Here is a 9472-nt window from a genome sequence, read left to right as displayed (position 1 = left end):
CACCATCGTTTGCTTCCTCTACCTCGAATGCCTGTTCAAACCAAAACAATAATTTTACAAAGGGCATTTTCGGAATTTTAGTAAAAACTTACTTTCTTTCTAAATTGTAACTAACCTGGCAGACAAGTAGCTGTTTTTGGTATTGTAACTTTGACACACGTTCTTTTAATTCAGTAACATAAGTTTTTATGCTTTGAATATTATCTTCACCTGTTGTTTTAGACATCATTTGAATCTTTTTCAGATTTGGTTTGCTTTGTGCAGCAACAACAGGAGGAGTAGTAGTACTAATATTTTTGTCCCCTTCACTCTGTTGATTATATGGAGCCATGTTCTCACGCCCCCAACACAACTTCTTTAAGGGATCAAATTACTTTGAAATTGACCTTGATATTCATCGATTTAGTTACATAGCAAGAAAAGGATTGGATGCATTTCGTGAACGTCTAAAACACGGGATTATGAATCTCGGCTTAACAATTCAGGTAATCTAAATCTAATCATGAATTGTTGATGTACTTTCAAACTATTACAACTTTTTCCCTCCCTAATATTTTTTCTTGTTAAAAAAAACATACAGGCTCAAAAACCAGAAGAATTACCCGAGAAAATTCTTTGCTGTTTGAGATTAAACAAGATTGACTTTGTCAATCAAGGTCAAATACCCACATTAGTCGCAGATGATCACAATTCCAATTCCTCTTGAAATCATTCTTCCTTCTTTTCTTTGGTAAAATGTTCCTGCCCACTGTAAGTACACAGCTACAATCCCAGTAAAAAAAAAGGTGAATTTTTGCTTAAATCGAGTTAGAAAAGTAACGAAAGGTAAAAACTTTTCATTGTTTCTTCAATGTCAATTTTGAATGGTTAACGATACGGGTTCATTGTAATGTAAGTTGTTGTACATATTGATGTATCGATTGTTATTGGTTTTGTAAATACAGGATCATTTTCATTTTATAAACTATTGTTTTTAGTTTCATTTTGTATTCTGGTATTTACCTCCATCAAAATATGAACGTTTGACTTTGTTGAACCTGGTCAATCATTATCAGATTCGTTCGTGGGAACCGAAGCCTGTTACAAAATAAAAATAGGAATAAATCATTATTAAATCATAAAAGTTAAAAGTTAAAAAGTTCTAATAACAATCAAGACCAAAATATCCCCACACTAAGAGCCAAATCTGTCATCAAGTTCTTTTGAAAGATCTCCATCAGACATGAAAAACTTTAGCAATTGTGCCCTTGAAGGATCCTTTATGATGCTGTCTATGATATCAACAGCTTTGGAGACTCCACATTCGTGTGTGTCTATGCACACACAAACACCATCTAGGAAGTAGGACGACGTTAGCTCAATGGTAAATTAATTAATATCTATATATATATATATATATATATATATATATATATATGTGTGTGTGTGTGTGTGTGTGTGTGTGTGTCTAACAGTTTAAAGTCTAAAGAAAATGACAAATTATCTTATGTTTCAGATGGTGATGCTTACTGTGTATGCGTTCTTATACGGGAGATTATATCTCTGTTTAAGTGGATTAGAAAAAGCGATTATGAAATCAGCAAAGATGCAAGGAAATAAACCTTTGAAAGCAGCCATGGCTTCTCAATCTGTAGTTCAACTTGGTCTTTTAATGGCGCTACTGATGATTATGGAGATCGGACTCGAAAGAGGCTTCAGAACTGCACTCGGTGACCTAATAATCATGAACCTCCAGCTCTCTGCTGTCTTCTTCACCTTCTCTCTTGGCACCAAACTTCACTATTTCGGTCGCACAATTCTCCACGGCGGCGCCAAATACAGAGCCACCTAACCATCTCAATGTGGTTCCTAGTCGTGTCGTGGCTGTTCGCCCCTTTTCTTTTCAACCCATCCGGATTTGAATGGCAAAAAATCATTGAAGACTGGGACGACTGGTCAGCGTGGATCAGAAACCACGGTGGAATCGGTGTTCCGGTGAACAAAAGCAGGGAATCGTGGTGGGAGGAAGAACAGGACCACCTCCGATTAGGGCTTTTTCTAACAATTTCAACATCGAAGAAACAATAAAGAACAGGACCACCTCCGATTAGGGCTTTTTCTACTGCTACTTCTTCACCATCTTCTATTTTTTCTGTATTTAGACTTGAGAGTATAATTAGGGCTTTTTCTAACAATTTCAACATCGAGTGGGAGATATGGTGGTTCCAGTAGGTAGAAGTGAGGGAAGAAGTAAGCAGCAGTCAATGTCGGGAGGGGGAAGGAAGGAGCGTCCAGGGCAATAGGGAAAGGAGAAAAAAAAGGAAGGCGGGATTTTTAATTTTTTCAGAATTTCATTTCCCCCTATTGTTAAAGGATGGAACGCGCATTCCATTAAAAATTATAAAGCGACATCCTTAGACGATGCACATTTTATTATAGGTGCCCTCCGTGTTTTTTTTTAGACACTAATTTAAGGGCGCGCAATAATGCGTGTCTTCTATCCTTCAATTTTTTGAAGAGATGACATTTTTCTAATGTCACTCTCCTTTGCGTAACATAGATCAATGAGCGTCGTATTTTGCGCGTCGTAAAAGGCCTTTTTTCTTGTAGTGCGGGACTCCGGGAGCCTCGTGGCTTCCCTCGGGAGCTAGGGTTTTATCTAGGGCTTAGGGGTGGTTTGGGGTCTTAGAGAGAGAAATATTTTAGAGAGAGAAGAAGATTTTGGTGTGAAAATGTGTGAAAAGCTCGGACCCTTCGCATGCCTTTTATAGGCGCCTGATCTCGGAATTATGTTGGGCATACCGAGGGTATGTTGGGCGTACTCCTCGGATAAGCCTTCCAGCTGTCTCGCACATAGCTTGTTCTCGGAGTGGATAAGAAGCGATCGTATGCGGGGCGTACTGGACCTCGGACGCGGGGCGTAATGCGAGGGCTTCGTGGCATGATCCGAAGCGAGGTCTGATCAGCGATGGAGGGTCCAGATGTTCCCACGTCATCTCAGTTTCGCAATTTTCCTTCTCGATTTCTAAAAATCATAACTTTCGCATACGAGCTGCGTTTTCGACGTTCTTTATATCCACGCGAAGGTGGGAACATACTCTACAACTTTCGTTTAGACTTCGTCGGCTAATTTTGACTCAATTTTAAATTTTATATTATTAACAGGCCGGGATAGGATTGGTCCGTTAAATCCTCATAACTTCTTCATCCGACGTTCCTTTTCGCCCATCTTTTTCTCGTTACGTTACTTTTAACGAGATCTTCGATTCTCGTTTAGGTCGTGTCGGCTAAAAACCACTCGATCTAATATTCGAATTTCGGGCTGTATACTGCTAATCCGAAACTTCGAAAAATCATAACTTCTTCATACGAAGTCAGATTTGGGCATTCTTTTTTATCGATGTTCTTAGTTTAACCTATTCTACGACTTTCGTTTAGATCGCTAAGGCTAAATCTCGCTCTATCTTAAATTCACTATTTACGCTTCCCGGTATCATGCCGATTCCATCGCGAAATCTCGACGGGTCATAACTTCTTCGTTATAACTCGGATTTCGGTGTTCTTTATATCCCCAGAATCCTTGTTTCGACCACTACAACTTTATATAGAGATATCGGGCTTATCTCACACTTTAATTTTGACGCTTATTTTTATTCTTTATTAATTATACATTTGTAATTAAATAATAAGCACATAAATACACATAATTCACATAATACTCAAATATTTCATCTTTATTACTTCAAAAAAAGTTACAATAGTTGACCTAGACTATTACATTGTTAAAAATGCTTAGCCCCGAAACCCGGATGTTACAATTAAACCCTATAATAGAGCTTGTTTTGGCATTTCGAGCCCTAGATTCCATGCATGGATGTAAAGCTTGCAGCTTTACGTGGTATTTCAGCCTTGGGAGGTTAGATCCAGAGTTTGGGACAGTATTTCTGCTTAGAATCGACTGAATGAGAATTTGGTCAAGAGGGACTCTACGAGTGCATGAGCCAATTTGACGAGTAAGTTAGGATTTTCTCTGATAGTCTGGATGCGCTACAACTCGGCGATTTGATGACACAACTCAACGAGTTGAGTTGGAGTTTTCCCGATTCTTCTAAGAACAGGAGGAACTCATCGAGTCACAAATGTGCACTCACCGAGTTGGGTCAACAGAGATTGTTGACTCGAGTGTTGACTTTCGTTGACTTTTAGGGTTTGGTCAATTGTGGACTTTGGTGACCATGGAGGGGTAAAATGGTCTTTTCAACCTTTTAAGACGTAGTAGAAGAGTTAGATTGGTGGTTATTACAAATTGTTGATTAGAGATAACTATATTATGTAGGCGGAGTCTAGACTATTCGTGGGGTACTAGATCTACTTGCTTACTTACGACGTGAGTCTTCTCACTATACTTACCTGAGTGGTAATATTGAGTGACCAGAGGGTCTTATTTGAGATATCGACCGGAGGGTCCTATGTGTTTAGATTGAGTTATGCGATATTATGTATTTTTGTCTTTATGATATATGTTATATTATTTTGTGATTTTCTGGGTTAGGATCGGAGGGTCCAAACCGAGTCGTGAGACCGGAAGGTCTTCACTAAGATATAGGGTTGGAGGGTCCAACCCGATCTGTGAGACCAAAGGGTCCTCACTGAGACACGTGACCGGAGGGTCCACATCGAGTCGTGAGACCGGAGGGTCCTCACCGAGATGCATGAGGTCGGAGGGTCCATGCCGAGTTATAGCTATGAGAGGCTTATTATTTGTGTATGTGGAATTTTGGGGAACTCACTAAGCTTCGTGCTTACCGTTTTTTTGTGTTATGTGTTTCAGGTACTTCTCACGATCGCAAGAAGGCATCGGCTTGATTGTACCCACATGTTTGAGACTACGTCGAGGATTCTGGGATATTATCAGTTGTTTTGTTAAATCATGTTTTTGGCACTTGATACATGGTGATTTGTTAAAATGTGATACTATTTTATGTGATTTAAAAATGAAAAATTAGTTTGAAAATTTACAGTGTTACAAGTTGGTTTCAGATCCTTGGTTTGAGGGATTCAGATGTATTGTGGGGTACATTCAGACCTAAACTGAGGATTTCAGGAAAAACATTTCTGAAAAGAAACGTTTTTTCCTAAAACGAGTAAGAGTTTTAAAGAGAAAACGAGACGGAGCAGTGTGTATAATCAACTAGAGCCCAAACGGTGATTTCCCAAAATACCATTATTTGTTTATATTATGAGATATTTATGAGTGATTAGAGCTTCATGCTAGAGAATAGGCTAGGCACTTCAGAAATTAGGGCTAGAGTTGCCTAATTCATGATGACTTTGCCTAGGGTATGCTATTGGTTGCTTTTATCTGCTATTTGCTTCATGTGTGAACTGAGTAGGTAGAAACATAGCAGGAATCATTGGAGAGAGTTTTGAGTAATCTAAGAGAGATACCTAGATGAGTATTGAGGAATCTACTGAGAAAGTACTGAGATCTGTGAAGGATAGAGTACTGTGATTTAGGATCCTAGGAGGAGGACTTAGGACGACTACCGGTTGGTGTGGAAGGTAGTATTGGGCCCATACTACTGAAAGAACCAGATCTGTATGCGACTCATGTAAGAATATTAGGATACTAAGGAGCACGTAGGGGTGGGTAATTAAGTGTGTGTGTGTTGAGCTAGTCTCTGATGATTTTGTGTTTATGTTTCAGAGACACTATGGTGATTACCCGTAACAACCCCGGGGATAGTGGTACCAGTGACGAGGAGATCCGCAGGATCATTCATGAGGAGGTGGCCATAGCTATCAGAGAAGCCATTCCAGAGATGTGTGAGTCTATTAAGATCACTTTGATTGAGACATTCGATGAGCAATACGTTCTTGTTATAGAGGCTGCTACTGCGACAGCCACCGCGACTATAGCTGCAACCAAGCCACAGGGAGGTGAATTGTTGTTGTTTTGTGATTTCAGCAACATGAAGCCACCAGAGTTTAATGGGACGTAGTATCCAATCGCTTCCATGAGATGGATCTCCGACATTGAGGGGTGTTTTCATACGTGTTCATGTCCAGAGCATCTGAGAGTCCGGTTTGCGCTGAACCAGCTTCGCTTGGGAGCGAAGGACTGGTAGAAGTTTGTGACGACTGATTTTACGCCTGCAGATCATGCTGCGGTGACTTGGGAGAGGTTCACCAAATTGTTCCGAGATGAGTATGTTCCTTAGGTGGAGAGGGAACTTTTAGCACAAGAGTTTCTGTCTCTCAAGCAGAAGACAGAGTTGGTGACAAAGATTACGAGGATGTTTCATGAGAGGACGATGTTCTGCCCAGAGCACGTGCCTACTAAGCAGGAACATGTGAGTCGGTATTTGATCATCTTGAGGAGGTATATTCAGGTGTTCGTGGCGAACTCGTCTTATCGTACATTGGCTGAGTTGCAGACCAATGACAGGAGGAGGGAGATCGAGCTAGAGATTTAGGCCAGGGAGGAGGAAGAGCAGTAGGGGAGAGATAGGAGACCGGTACAGTCGCAGCCGGCGACGAAGCGGGCTAAGCCTGCCAATTTGAGAGTTGGAGGACAGAAGGGCCACACTTGTAGTAAGTGCGGCAAGAGCAACGAGGGGTCTTGCCAAGCAGGGATTTGCTACAAATGTGGCAAAGAGGGGCATATGGAAAGGGATTGCCCCAAGGGATTCTTGGTTAATCTTCACTACAACCAGACGAGCCATTGGAAGGCCGAGTGTCCCCAGCTCACCCAGGGATCAGCCCAGACTGCTACTACTGCTGCTTTACGTTTTATTGATGGTCGGAAGAGGAAGGTCGAGCCTCCGAGGGCTGGTGGGAGAGCATTTCAGTTGACCGCGGAGGAGGTCCATGCAGCACTTGATATCGTTGTTGGTACGTATCTCCTTATTTATCTTATTTTGAGATTTGTTTATGCTTAGGTTGTGCTGTATATAGGTACCTTTCTTGTGAGTTTTGTGCCTGCTTTGGTGTTATTTGACTCTGGTGCGATTCAATCTTTTGCGTCCTTATCCTTTAGTCGTCACATTAGTGTCATATGCGAGGCGTTGATTCGGCCGCCAAGGGTTTCTATAACCGAAAAGCATGCGGTTTTTGCCACCGATGTATTCCGGGGATGTGTATTTGATATCTTCGGTGCTGAGTTCCCGATAGATTTGGTGTCGATAGCGATAGGTGATGTTTGTGTCATAGTGGGCATGGACTGGTTGAGCCGGTTTGAAGCTGTGATTGACTGTGAGCATTAGATGGTGACCATACGAGACCCTAGTGGGAGAGTGCTTACTGTGTATGGCTAGCGGACCATATCCAGATCCACTTTCTGTTCTGCCTCCAGGGCGAGGCAGAGTTTATAGCAAGGGTGTACGGGCTTTCTAGCATATGTGATGGATACAAGAGTTGCCACTGAGAGGCCGAGTTCTATCTCCGATGTTTTGGTTGTGTGTGAGTTTTCGGATGTTTTCCCTGAGGAGTTACCGGGTGTGCCTCTCGATAGGCAGGTGGAATTCCGGATTGATTTGATTCTGGGTGCGGAGCCTATTGCCAAGGCCCCTTATCGCCTTGCGCAGCCCGAGATGCAGGAGTTATCCTCGCAGCTTCAGGAGCTGTTGGGGAAGGGTTTTAACTGGCCGAGTAGCTCACCGTGGAGACCGCCAATCCTTTTTGTCAAGAAAAAGGATTGTTCACACCGGATCTGCATTGACTACGAGGAGTTGAACAAGCTGACGGTCAAGAACCGTTATCCACTGCCGAGGATCAACGATTTGTTCGATCAGTTTCAGGGGGCGTCTTGGTTTTCCAATATTGATTTGAGATCTGGGTATCATCAGATGAGGGTTTGCGAGGACGATATCCAGAAGACAGCGTTTAGGACTCTTTATTAGCAATACGAGTTTGTGGTGATGCCATTTGTACTCACCAACGCACCGGCAGCGTTCATGGATCTCGTGAACCGGGTGTGCAGGCCCATGTTGTACAGGTCCGTGATCATGTTCATCGACGACATCTTAGTATACTCTAGATCTAGAGAGAAGCATGAGGAGCATCTTCAAGAGATTCTTGGAGTGTTGAGGACGAAGAGGCTTTATGCCAAATTCTCCAAGTGTGATTTCTAGTTACGAGAGGTCCAATTCTTAGGGCATCTCATTAACCAGAATGGGATTTTGGTCGAACCGGCCTAGATCGAGGCAGTTATGCGATGGGAGGTGCCGAGGTCCTCATCCGAGATCAAGAGTTTTCTTGGCCTGGCAGGTTACTACCGGAGATTTATCAGGGATTTCTCCAAGATTATTGTCCCCTTTACCAGACTGATCAGGAAAGGTGTTACTTTTGCTTTGGGGCCCGAGCAGTAGGCCTTGTTCGAGACTCTTCGCTAGAGTGTGCGAAGCTCCAGTGTTAGCCCTTCGTGAGGGACTGGAGGACTTCGTATTTTACTATGATGCATCTATATCAGAGATAGATGATGTGTTGATGCAAAGAGGACACGTGATTGCATGAGCTTCGAAACTATTAAAGTCTTACGAGACGAGGTATCCCACCCATGATTTAGAGTTGGGGGCGGTGGTGTTCGCCCTCAAGATTTGGCGCCACTATCTTTATGATGTTTGGTGCACCCTTTATACACACCATAATAGCTTGAAGTACCTTATGGATCAGCTCAACCTGAATATGAGACAAAGGATATGGCTGGATGTAATGAAAGACTACGACTGTGAGATTTTGTATCACCTTGGCAAGGATAATATGGTAGCCAACGCCCTGAGTTGCCAAGTAGTGAGTTCTCCATTCCGAGATGTGTGCATGAGGATAACGGTGATGACTCCAGTCTTAGATACCATCCGAGAGGTCCGTGTGGTGGCCATGAGACCAGAGAACTATAAGAGAGAGCGGGTGATTAGGAATAATTTTGATTTTGAGACCGATAGTCGTGGGCTTATGACCTATCATGGGCGGATTTGGGTGCCATATTCAGGTGGATCTTGATGTATTTTGATGGAGGAGGCCCATAGGTCGAGATTCTCGATCCACCTAGGAGCCACCAAGATGTATTTGGACTTAAAAAGGGATTATTGGTGGCCATGTATGAAGAGGGATGTGGCATGGGTAGTTGAGAGATGCTTGACCTTTCGTCAGGTCAAGGCGCAGCACCAGCGTCCACATGGCCCGTTACAGCCTTTAGAGGTTCCCCAGTGGAAGTGGGAAAAGATTTCCATGGATTTTATCACCAAATTACCGAGGACCGTGCGAGGTGTCGACGCGACATGCGTGATTGTAGACTGGTTGACGAAGAGTGCTCACTTTCTGGCTATCAGTGAGAGCTCTTCTGCGGAGAAGTTGGCCGGCATCTACATGCGAGAGGTGGTGGCACGGCATGGGGTGCCAACATCAATAATGTCAGATCGAGATGTGCGTTTTACTTCCAGGTTCTAGAAGAAATGTCATGAGGAGTTGGGCACTCGGTTACATTGCAGCACCG

The 9472-nt window shown here is 42.9% G+C and overlaps 1 long non-coding RNA gene and 1 pseudogene across 1 annotated transcript; one reads left to right on the top strand and one right to left on the bottom strand.

The window, feature by feature from the left end:
• Positions 1 to 466: 466 nt before the first annotated feature.
• On the bottom strand, positions 467 to 1077 carry LOC145100309 (uncharacterized). The gene is made up of 2 exons (XR_013704965.1): positions 1003 to 1077; positions 467 to 762 (listed from the first exon to the last, which is right to left on the bottom strand). It is a non-coding gene; the product is annotated as an uncharacterized LOC145100309 (long non-coding RNA).
• A 394-nt stretch (positions 1078 to 1471) lies between these two features.
• Positions 1472 to 1831, top strand: LOC145098729 (callose synthase 5 pseudogene; annotated as a pseudogene).
• The last annotated feature ends 7641 nt before the right edge of the window (positions 1832 to 9472 follow it).

The sequence above is a fragment of the Lactuca serriola genome, chromosome 4 (genome assembly GCF_051521515.1).
Source record: "Lactuca serriola cultivar US96UC23 chromosome 4, Lser_US96UC23_V15, whole genome shotgun sequence".
NCBI classification, from domain to species: Eukaryota; Viridiplantae; Streptophyta; class Magnoliopsida; order Asterales; family Asteraceae; genus Lactuca; species Lactuca serriola.
Note: the sequence above shows the minus strand (reverse complement) of the source record. Positions and strands in the feature narration are given on the sequence as shown.